Genomic DNA, 11,824 nt, shown 5'->3' on the forward strand with positions numbered 1-11,824 from the left:
AATAATCTTAAACCATCCTTATTATCTGTAATCTATGAAACACAAGTTAGTTAAAGATACCAATAGGCGCTTTTGATTAAATGGCCTTTATAGGAATGATAAAATCCTTAATGATCAACAAGTTCACTAAAGATACTAACAAGATCTAAAACACAAAGAAGACATTCCAATATGTTATACTTTACAACATTTGATCTGATATCAAATATCAGAATCTTTGGTTTGTTAGGTTCCTCCTTTTTACCAGCAAAGTATCTATACATACAATTGAACCAGAAAACAAACCTATACCCTCCTTGTGAAGAATTGATGTATAGAAAATTTGATGAATTAGCTAATTAAAAGCCATGATGAAGATATAAATTTCAAAACAATTAGCTTTCAACTATGTGTGTGCACTATGAGCAATTATATTTGTTGTGTGTGTACTTTCAGCTTTTGATGTGTGTGTACTTGATCTATATCTATTGGTTAGTGTGAGGACCCAAAAATTTTCTTATTTATCGGATATTACAAGTTTACTTAAGCATTTATTTACTAATTTTCTCCGAATTATTCATTTCGACCATTTACAAATCCATTGATATGGAACAACGCCTCTTTTATATTTTAAAACATTTTGTTGGAAAATTCACTTTTCAAAAATTCGTTTAGTTCGAAATAACAAGTACACGTTTTTGAGGCTATACTTGAATCAGGAGTGTATTAATATTGGAGAATTAAAAATGATCAATAGTAGATTAAGAAAGGTTAATTGAGGAATTAATACTAGACTCCTGTGAGGACTCGCAAAATTTATTATTTTAAATTCCTATTTCGAGCTCATTGTATATTTAATTGCCCATTTATTCCGAATAATATTTTCTAGCCTTTTCAGACCTAAGTACATGGTTTTATAGTTTTGTTATATTTCTAAAGTGTCTCATTTTAAAGATAAATAAAAAAAAATAAAAATATAGATAAATAAACAAATATTTTCTTACAAGCTTATTTAGCGAAAAAGTGAAAAACGTGTCTAAACACTTTAGCCAATTGGGAGTACAATAAGCTCAAAATTTGAGACCTATACAATGGTCCTAAAATAGACAATTTTAGGTTTAAACACACAAGTAATAGCTAGTGGTACGATCGTTATAAGAATTTCTCAAAGGTTTAAATTTTATTGCGCCTAAATTAGAAATACGTGTTTTCACATGCGCGCTTAATTGGGAGACTTTGGACCATTATTTTGAGACAATTAGGAATGAATAATATTAATACAAATGTAAGTGCCCTAGAGGTTTAGTGCACTAGTGCAACAAACGTAAGAGAAATCGAACACAAAACGCGCGTGTAGGGTACTAGTTATAATTGATTTGACGTATTAAAAGATTTGACGTCAAGCGTCTCTTATACGCAAAGGCTTCGGAACCGCAATTCATTTCCTTTCCTCTGCTGCAATGGACGGCTAGACTGCAGCAAAGGAACAACCGAAGCTTCATCATTTCCTTTCTTCCAAAACTCAACCAAATTCCTACCAAAACTTCCATAGATTCTCATCAAACTTCACATTCATTTAGCTTTTCACTTGGAGAACAACATAGGCTGAAAAAGGGAGGAGCTTTCACGGTTTCTTCAAGCTTCAAAGGACCGAAAAATCTGTCCAAACCAGCCATCAAAGTAGGTAGCAATCTAACACCTTCAACTTGTCTTATGGAAGTTGATTTACGCATTTGAGTTGGAATCTTTGCTTTAATAGCTTGTATTGTTGGAAATGTGGGCTCTATGAACTCCCACTTTGGGTTGATGGCTGTGATGATGTTTGATGATGGTTTATTTGCTGAATTAGAGCTTAAGGAAGTAGATTAAAGGTGCATTCTTGACAGAAACGTTGTTTAACTCTTGAAACAAAAAGTTCCCATTTTACCCCTGCTCTGTTCGGTCACTTTACTGCAGATAATTGAGGATTTAAAGGCTTGATTATGTTTTTTACATGTTTTAGAAGTTGTGTACAAAATTTCGTTGAAAAATATTGAGTTTTGGTTGCTCAAACGAATTTATTTCAAAAATTGGTAATCTGGAAAACGGTTTCGCCGTAATCCAGACCAGTGGTTGTATTTTGTCCATAACTCCATGCTCCGACGTCGAAATCAAGTTCCGTCAGCGGCATTTGAAACTAGACGTTCCCATGTTTCCAACGGTGTATAATGCACATTCTGGTTTCATGTGTGTGAGCCACACCATTCATCTGAAGTCGACTGTCCTGTTTCTCCGTTCTGCCGAAATGATTTGATGATGCTGCAACTTGAGGCTTGATTTTGAACCAGTTGCATGCCGAAACTTGTAACGATTTCTTCTGTGAAGTTGTAGCCCTATGAATTTATTTTCTAACACTATCAACCATTCCCAATTCCGAGTTAAATTGAGAGAGTTATGATCAAAATACGGCGACTGCTCGTTTTGAAAATCTTAGATTTGGACAGATTGCCTTAAGGATTTTTCCAAACTTTGGTTGATTGAATGACCCCCCTTCCGAGGGTATTTTTCCATGAAATTTGATAGAGAGATAACCTTCATATGGAAGTATTATACTGCAAAATTTGGTGTCAATCCAAGTCCGTTTCGCACTTAACTAAAGGTCCAAAGTTGGAACCAAATCTGGAAATTTTGTAACAGTCTTGAATTTTTCCCAACTTTGAGCTACCATATCTTGGTGCTCGAAACTCCGATTCTCGATCCGTTTGTTCTGACCTAAACCTTACTTGTACCTCTAATTGAGCTATAAATTTCAAGGGCTGGTTTGCAACGAGTGAATTCTGCCAAATTTTCAAAGTTAGCGAAAAACCAACCCCGGCTCAATCCTGGGTGATTTGGAACAGAAACTTTAGGCTCATTTTTGAGCACTTTGCACTTCGATTCATGGAAAAGTGTCTTCTAGGAACTTGCAGTACTTTCTAAGAGGTTTTCAACGGTATAAATTTTTCCAATTCTTGACTTATGCCGAGTGAGTTACGATTTTTCAAAGATTCATAACAAAACTGAAATTTTTCCAACTTTCAAGGAAATAGAGTTTTTCAAGAACTCTTTATTCTTTTGATATTATCTAAACGTTTTATCCCCGATTTCCTAGATAAAGACTTAAATATTGTTGAATGTTATCAAACCTCTCTCGAATCTCGATTTACGAGTAATTGAGGTTCATTTTCACTGAATTTCCTAGAGTAATACTAGTGAACGAATTATTCCTCGATATTTGGGATATGGGTGATAATTCACTATTATTTGCTCAGGCACGCACGAGGACCTCCAAGAGGACCCTACTGTGGAAGTTTGAACTCTTCCTCCAATTTAGTTGCTTGCATAACTTGGTGAGTGTCAAGTGTATGCCTACTTGAACCCTAAAGTCTTGATTCATGCTTGATTCACCTGATTTCATGTTTAGCTTAACTGATTTTGACAAAATGGAGTCGAGTGTGTACTTGATCGCACTCGTTCTCATTCGAAACGAATGACTCATGTTTAACATGATTTGTTTGGTTTACATGACTTGAAATGTCTGCTTAAACCTATCAAATGCTTGAATACATGAAATGGTATGCTATGATTGCATACGTCGATGGAGTGAATCTCCTCGATATTTACATGACAAATGGGGGACGCCCAAACTCATAGGCCGACCTTGGAACTCGAGCCGGCATGGGTTTGGTCGGGAACCTCGGTGAGCCATGAGACTCAAATGATAAGCTTGATCTATTGAGAGATCTCGCTTGGCATACTCGTATAGTATCGCCTTATAAATGTAGTGCGGGCCCGAAGTGGTGTATGGTGGACGGATGAGAAGTAAGTGGTGAACTGCGGATATGAAAATATCAACCCGGTTGACGGAGAGTCATCACGGGGAGATATACAAATGACATCGGCAAATGTGGAACTTAGCTCCTGAGAGCTTCCATATCCTTGAATTGTTTCTGGTTACATTTTGTTGGCCTTATTAATTACTTGCAAGTTATTACCTGAATTGTTATTTGGGCTTGTTATCTGAACTATGTGTCTGCATGTGTGTTCTTGGCCTCACGAGCGTTTTGCTCACCCTGTAGATTTGTTTTCCTTAACAGGTTGAATTCGGAGGTAAAATGGAGCAGCCTCTTGATGTACTTTTGTTTTAGAGTTGCTAATACTTTTGTTTATGCCTTCGGCTTTGGATTGTACTTTTGGTATGGAAATGTAACCTTTGGACGAATTGTATTTTTTGTGTACTGACGTGTGGTTTGGAGAATGGTTGACTATTATTAAGTTTGAACGTTTCCTCATTTATTGTATCTAAGTTTCGGTTTGTATTGTGTGGTCCGGCTATAAGTTGAATGGAATTGCTTGAGTCCTGGCGAGAGCTAGGCAGGCGTTCCGCGGATACCCTTTGGTTCGCCTTAGGGAGAAGTGGGGGCGTCACAGTTAGTGTGTTTGAACTTTCAAAAATTTTATTTTCCTATGCAAGCTTCTTATTTTGTTTGTTATCTATGACAATGAAATCCTAAATAGTATATGATGTAATGCATTTGCAGTGTCATTATTAAGGTCTTTATCATGGAAGATATTTCAATCCTAGAAAATCTATAGGATGTAAAGTTGTCATAGCCTAAAATGACTATACTAAGAAAAGATAGCAAGATAGAAGAATGAAAGCATCAACGAAATGATAAAGCAAAGGCGAAATATGCATCGTTGATCAAAGAAGAAAAAGAGCTACAACGACAAAAGCACAGAGAGGCTGGGCATGTATAGAGATGATATAATCCTTATTGATCTCCAAGTTGGTTGAAAAGATCAATAAGATCTAAAACACAAATAAGAAATTCCAAGATGAAATAATTTACAGCAACTGAACTAACATAAAAAAAATAGAATCTTTGCTTCATCAAGATCCTTCTTTTACCATCAAATTAGTTATACAATTGAACCAAAAAACAAACATCAAAGATGTGAAACAAGATACAATACTAAATAAACTTACACCATCCTTATTATATGTAATCTGTGAAACACAAGTTCGTTAAAGATACCAATAGGCACCTTTGATTAAATGGCCTTTATAGGGATAATAAATTCCTTAATGATCAACAAGTTCACTAAAGATACTAACAAGATCTAAAACACAAAGAAGACATTCCAATATGTTATACTTTACAACATCTGATCTGACATCAAATATCAAAATCTTTGGTTCGTTAGGTTTCTCCTTTTTACCAACAAAGTATCTATACATACAATTGAATCAGAAAACAACCTATAGCCTCCTTTTGAAGAATTGATGTATAAAAAATTTGATGAATTAGCTAATTAAAAGTCAGGATGAAGACATAAATTTCAAAACAATCAGCTTTCAGCTATGTGTGTGCACTGTGAGCAACTATATTTGTTGTGTGTGTACTTTTAGCTTTTGATGTGTGTGTACTTGATCTGTATCTGTTGGTTAGTATGTTTGAATCTTCAAAAATTTTATTTTCCTGTGCAAGCTTCTTGTTCTGTTTGTTATCTAGGACAATGAAATCCTAAATACTACATGATGTAATGCATTTGCAGTGTCATTATTAAGGCCTTTATTACAGAAGATATTTTAATCCCAGAAAATCTTTAGGTTGTAAAGTTGTCATAGTCTAAAATGACTGTACTAAGTAAAGATAGCAAGATAGAAGAACGAAAGCATCAACAAAATGATAAAGTAAGGGCGAAATATGCATTGTTAACTAATGAGGAAAAAGAGCTACAGCAACAAAAGCACAGAAAGGCTTAGAGGAGAAGAAAACAGTAAAGTAGAAAGCATGAAGCTACTAGGTTGTCATCACAACAACTTTTAGAAGCGAATGATACACAACATCATAACAATAGCATACACAGTACATGTATAATGTCTTTCTGTAGGAAGTCATGACACATAAGATAGGTTTCACTAGGCTAACAAATGTTTAAACCTAATTTTTTAGACGTGCACTACTCATGTGAAACAAGCTGCAATCATATGCCCCAAGAAACAGAGTCTTCAATCAACAACCAAGGTTTGACGAGCTAAATTTATTCGTGTTCCAATACTAAAATGAAAAGCAAATAGAATATTAAACTACAGGCTTGATATTTTATACATAAATATATAGGCCTAGACTAAGATGTTTGCTGTTAGAAATCGCGCCAGCATAGTAACACACAACAACACTCAGGTTCATCTGCAATTAGGCATTCTAAATTCTTAGTGTAATGTTACTTTAGATTTCACATATCCTATGATACTCAGATTAAAAATGGTCAATTGTAAATCAATCAGTGGCATGCAGTAGTTGTATTAATCTATTGACAGAAGCTATGAAAGATTTGCCAAGCCTAACTATAGCCGAAGGTAACACTCTAATACAAATTAGTCACCTATAGCATGATAAACTATGTTCATAAGCAGTAATGACTTGCAATTATTGATATAGGATGTTCATCTTCATCGGCTGTGAACACTAGAAAAACATCCTCTCAGAGGAAGACATTGAAGCAGATGACGGGTTAAAATTTTCAAATATGTAAAAACACCACACATTTATACATACACCCCAAAAAAACTAAACATTTATAAGAATAAGTTGTTTCTAACTGTATCAAAATTATTTATTAGTGCAAGCTATTGCAATGAATAAAGAAATTGCAAAAAAAAAAGCAGCTTGGATGACATAAACAAGATAAATAGACATCTAAACTAAGTGTTTTTAAAATGACTGAATATAAGATTCTAAACCAAATTTTATCATATGTAGGCAAGGCTGTGACTAAGGGAACTGAATTGTTATCCTTCATCATCTTAGAAACTGATACTTTACCTAAAGTAGCTAACTGTAAGTATTGCGGGGCGAAAAAATTCTATTTGAAAATCGCTAATTTCTGCTGCTCCGACGGAGAAGTAGTGTTGAAAGAAAATAAGCTTCCAGATATATTGGTTGGGTCAAACTGAAGAAACTTTGTGTTTTAGGACATACGTAAGAACCTATAACGGCATGTTTGCCTTTACTCATTTGGAGTCTCCTATGACAAGTCATTATGTAAGAGAACAAATGGGATATACACATTTAAAATACAGGGACAAACTTATCATTACATAAATCAACTTATACCTCATGGAGGATCAAGGATGTTCTTACAACTATATTTTCATGACACTAAACATGAGGAGGAGAATCGAATGGTATTTTTTGCAAAACTCAGCGAGAATGTGGTCTTAAAGCTCATTGAGGTGATGAAAAACAATTCTTATGCTTGCTTCTTTCGTAGCCTACGACATGTCCCCAATCTAGAATCAATCAAATAGTTCTCAAAACTCATTGTGATAGTGATCAAAGAATTTTTAACAAGTCAACTGTATCTCAAGTGGCAGCGCTTTGGGTTGAGGGTGAAGGTTTAGAACAAACATATTCTAGGCATATTCAAGTGTATACTAAAGGTTTAGAAAGCCATAGAGTTCAATACTATTACGGTTGTTATGATCCTCTGCAGTATCCATTATTATTTCCCCTAGGTGAAACAGGGTGGCAACCAAGAATTAAGAGACCAAGGAATGGGAATCCAAAAAAATGAAAGAGATGTACTAAACATTATATAGATAATGCAACTTTACACAGTTTCAGATCTACCGATGAAATGATACAATCCGAGGAATAAGGTCAGTATAACAGACAAAAGTTTTATCTATTAATGCTATGTTTCAGGCAATTAACCAAATAAAATTTCTATTTTTTTATGAAACAGCTTTCAACCAATATGAAGACTCAAAAGAATTTATGTCGATGAGGGAATATTATGCATATAGGTTTTAGATGAGAAAACAAAATACACCTGGTATTTTGAACACTGCTCATGCATTCCAACTGTATTAGTTGATATGTACGTGAAAATAGAAACACAAAACTTGACTTCCATAGAAAGAGACAGAAATTAATAAGAACTGAACAGCTCCAAGGAGTAATGGATGCTATTGTTGAAGGTGAGCTTAAGGGGTCGAAAGTTGGTTAGCGGGTGATTTTACCTGCTTCATTTATAGGAGAGTCTCGAGATATGAAAAGACGTTATGTTGATGGCATGAGTTTGGTACAAAAGTATGGGAAGCTTGATCTCTTTTTGGCCAGAAATTTTAAAAAAAAAAAATGCTGTCAATAGATGAATCACAAAATAGAGTTGGTCTATCAGCTAGAGTGTTTCATGCAAAGTTCGAACTATTGAAAGAAAAGCTCTTTAAAAAATAGATTTTTGGAAAAGTTACAGCTAATACCTATGTTGTAGAATTTAAAAAACGTGGATTACCACATGCTCATTTCCTCATCATTTTACACCATGCTTCAAAGCTTTACTCAACCGAATCATATGACCAAATTGTATCTGCTGAATTACCTGATCCTGTGGAACAAAAACACTTGTTTAAAATGGTCCAAAAACATATCATACACGGTCTATGTGGTAACAAAAAACCTGATAATGTTTGTATGCAAGGAACTACCACCAAAAAATGTAAGAACAAATATCCTAAAGATTGGGCAGAGAAAATATTGCATGGCGAAAACTCTTATCTAACTTATAGACAAAGAAATAATGGAAGAAAAGTGTGTGTGCGAGGTCATGAGTTGGATAATACATGGGTAGTACCATACGATGCATATTTTTTTTAGCAAAATTCAATTGTCATATTAATGTGGAAATCTGCTCAATAATAAAGGTGGTGAAATATACATACAAATACATATACAAGGGTCATGACAAAATTCATTTCTTAGTGAATACTGATGCTAAATCTTTTGAAATAGATGAAATCAAAGAGTATCAAGCAACAAGGTGGGTATCTCCTATAGAGGCAATTTGGCAAATTTATAGGTTTCCACTATTTAATAAATACCCTGTAGTCATCCATCTTTAACTCCACTTAGAAAAGTATTAGTCATTAACTTTTAACGATGATGATGATCTCCGAGATTTGATGAAAAAAGTATGTTGACTGAATTCTTTAGAATGAATGCTACCAATGCAATAGCAAAAAATTAAAATGCACTTACAAAGAATTTTCTGAATACTTTATATAGTACCCTAGGAAAAAGGTATGGGAGATTAGAAAACATAGAGACTATATAGGGAGAATAAAATCAACAAATTTTTAGAGTCGATGTGAAGACCCGAATTTTTTATTTTATTTTTACTGGTTTATCTAATTATTTATTTATTCATTTGCCTCAATTAATTTATTTCATTCATTTTAATTGCATCTGCATGGTACATTGACTCATTTTATATTTTTAACCCGTTTGCTCTTAAACTTAATTTTCCTGTCGCCCAATTAATGAGAATTTGAGAAAGTAAGTTTTTCGAGACAATATTTGGTTTGAGAGTGCAATGGTTTTGGAGAATTAAAGATGATTAATTGTAGACTAAGAAAAGTTAACTGAGGGATTAGAGGTGAGTGACTTGAATTAAACTCAATTAGGAGCATTATTGGACCACTATTCAAATGTTGACTTTTGCACCAAAAGTTAGCTTTATGTCCCATCTTTCCTTCATCCGCTCACATCACCAAAAATCAAACAAAACCCTCTCTCTTCTTCTCCCTCTTGGCTGAAACCCTTCCTCCCCTTTAGCCAAGAAAATTTCATCATCTTCTTCTCCACTTTGCTCACTAAACTTGCTCCGACCTTGCTCAAATTTTGGGTCATCTTCAAGTTTGGTAGAAGACTTGGTGAAGGGAAGATTCTTGGAGGTTTAGTACTTGGTTTCTTGAGGTTTTGCTTACTACCCTTGGAGAAAGGTAACTCCTCAAAGCTTCAATTTTTCTTTCATCCTTTAGCTAATTTTAACTAGATAAACTTGGGATTGTTGATGGGTTCTATGAACCCTGACATTAGGTAGCATGCCTTGAGGATATTTTGCTCTCTTGACTTACTCTTAGGAAGATGCCTTGAGAAAAATTATTAGGTAGTGGCCTTGAGGATTTCTTGGTTGTTAGTTGTTGTTTTAGTAAATTCTATCTTGGTTTTGGGTGGAGAGTTGGAGGAAAAATTTGGAGAGAAAGAAACTAGGGCTGCTGTCCGAATTTTTGAGGGAGTGATTCTCTTGTTTTAATTTCAAAATTTGTGGTTAAGTTGATGCAAAAATGCTTGCTACATGTTGGGGTATGTGTGTGTAAATTAATTTCCAAAAATCACTTCATTTGAATGAGTTAAAGTTAAATTTAAAGGAGGGAAACAAACCTGAAAATTTTTGAACAGGGCAGCCGACTAGTATGCACTAAACAGCAAGCAATTTTTCGTACAGGAGTTGAAATCAAGTGCCGTTTGTGGCATGTGAAACTAGACTCCAAGGACTTTCCAACGGTGTAAAATATACCTGCTAGTTCGTTTTCTATGAGTTACAGTGAACCGGCAAAGTTGGTTGTTTTCTCCTACTGTTTTAACCATGAGACAAGCACAGCTACAATTTATAACTCGATTTCACTCCCCTTACAAAATGAATTTGAAGACAGTTTATTCTAATGACTTTTAGTATTTTGAATCTAGTTTTCAAAGCCTTAAACCACACTTATTTTGGACTTGTGTAGCCTTAGTTATGACATTATTTAGAAACTGTGTCAAGTGTTCCAAAGCTGAAAATTTGTGTTTCAGGTTTCAAAAACCAGCTTTCGAAAAACTGTTGTATCTTGGTGTAGAAAAATCTAAATTGAGTTCTGTTTATTGCGTTTGAAACTAGTAGACTTGGATTTATTTCAGTGGTATAAATTTCAGGAGTTAGTTTAATTCTTACAAATTTTTCTAAATTTTCAAAATTCACTGAAATTCAAGACTGTTTTGCATGTTTTCACTGAAGTAGTGATTTGGAACTAAAATTTGATTAATTTCTGATTTAAATCAGATATAAGTGTTTTCTATAGAGTTTTATTTCATTGATTCTATTTTCCAACGGTATAAGATTTGCAATTTTTAGACTTATGGAACTTAAGTTATGATTTTTCAAAGAACGTTGCCAAAACTGAAATTTTCCTTATTAAGTGACAAAAACTCCAAAGTGGTTTGGAAACATTTTCTAGGTTTCAAACCTAACTGTCTTGATTATTTGCACATCATTTCATACTTGAAAAATGAATTTCACCTCCTAGTCTTATACCCTCGGTTTCCATGTGTAGACACCAAATTTTTAAAATAATTTGTATGTTGCATCTAATTCATGATTTTGTTTTAGATTGTCTGCATTTTAGTTGTTACCTTTTCATTTGTCTTTTATTTTTAGTTTTATTTGTCATATTAATTTTGTTCATGTTTTAGCTTTTAGTTTTAGTTTTAAGTTTTAACGTAAAATAAAAGGAAAAGAAGAGAAAAATGGTTCACAAAATACGTTCATTCCTCTTAAATTCAATCTTTTGGCATTTTGTTTATTTTGGTTATTTTATTTTTGAAAATGAAAAAATGATGAAAATGAAAGAAAAATCGAAAATGGTAATTTTGTTATTTTAGTTTGTTTACTTTGATGTGTTTGTAGTTAAAATTGTTGTTTTTATTTAGTTTTACTACTATTTTTGTTAAATTATTAAGTTGAAAAAAAAAAATGATGAAAATTGATGAAAATGGAAAATTGTGTTTTGTTGATTCTAGTTTATTTAGTTTTTACCCATTGTTAATTAAATTATTTTTTTTTTTTTTTTTGTTGTTTGTTATCTATTTTTATTATCAGTTTTATTCAATTAATTTCAAGAAGGGAAAAATCAAAAACAAAAAAAAAAAAAAAAAAAAAAAAAACCACAATTCCATTTCGGCCGAATCCATTTTTCTACTTCATATTCCAGCACCTT

The 11,824-nt window shown here is 33.5% G+C and overlaps 1 long non-coding RNA gene across 1 annotated transcript; it reads left to right on the forward strand.

Annotated features, from left to right (window-relative positions):
• Nucleotides 1-1,411: 1,411 nt before the first annotated feature.
• Nucleotides 1,412-4,289, forward strand: LOC113775933. Its single transcript, XR_003468953.1, has 2 exons — nucleotides 1,412-1,663; nucleotides 4,095-4,289. It is a non-coding gene; the product is annotated as an uncharacterized LOC113775933 (long non-coding RNA).
• Nucleotides 4,290-11,824: the final 7,535 nt, after the last annotated feature.

This window comes from Coffea eugenioides, chromosome 6 (genome assembly GCF_003713205.1).
Source record: "Coffea eugenioides isolate CCC68of chromosome 6, Ceug_1.0, whole genome shotgun sequence".
NCBI classification, from domain to species: domain Eukaryota; kingdom Viridiplantae; phylum Streptophyta; class Magnoliopsida; order Gentianales; family Rubiaceae; genus Coffea; species Coffea eugenioides.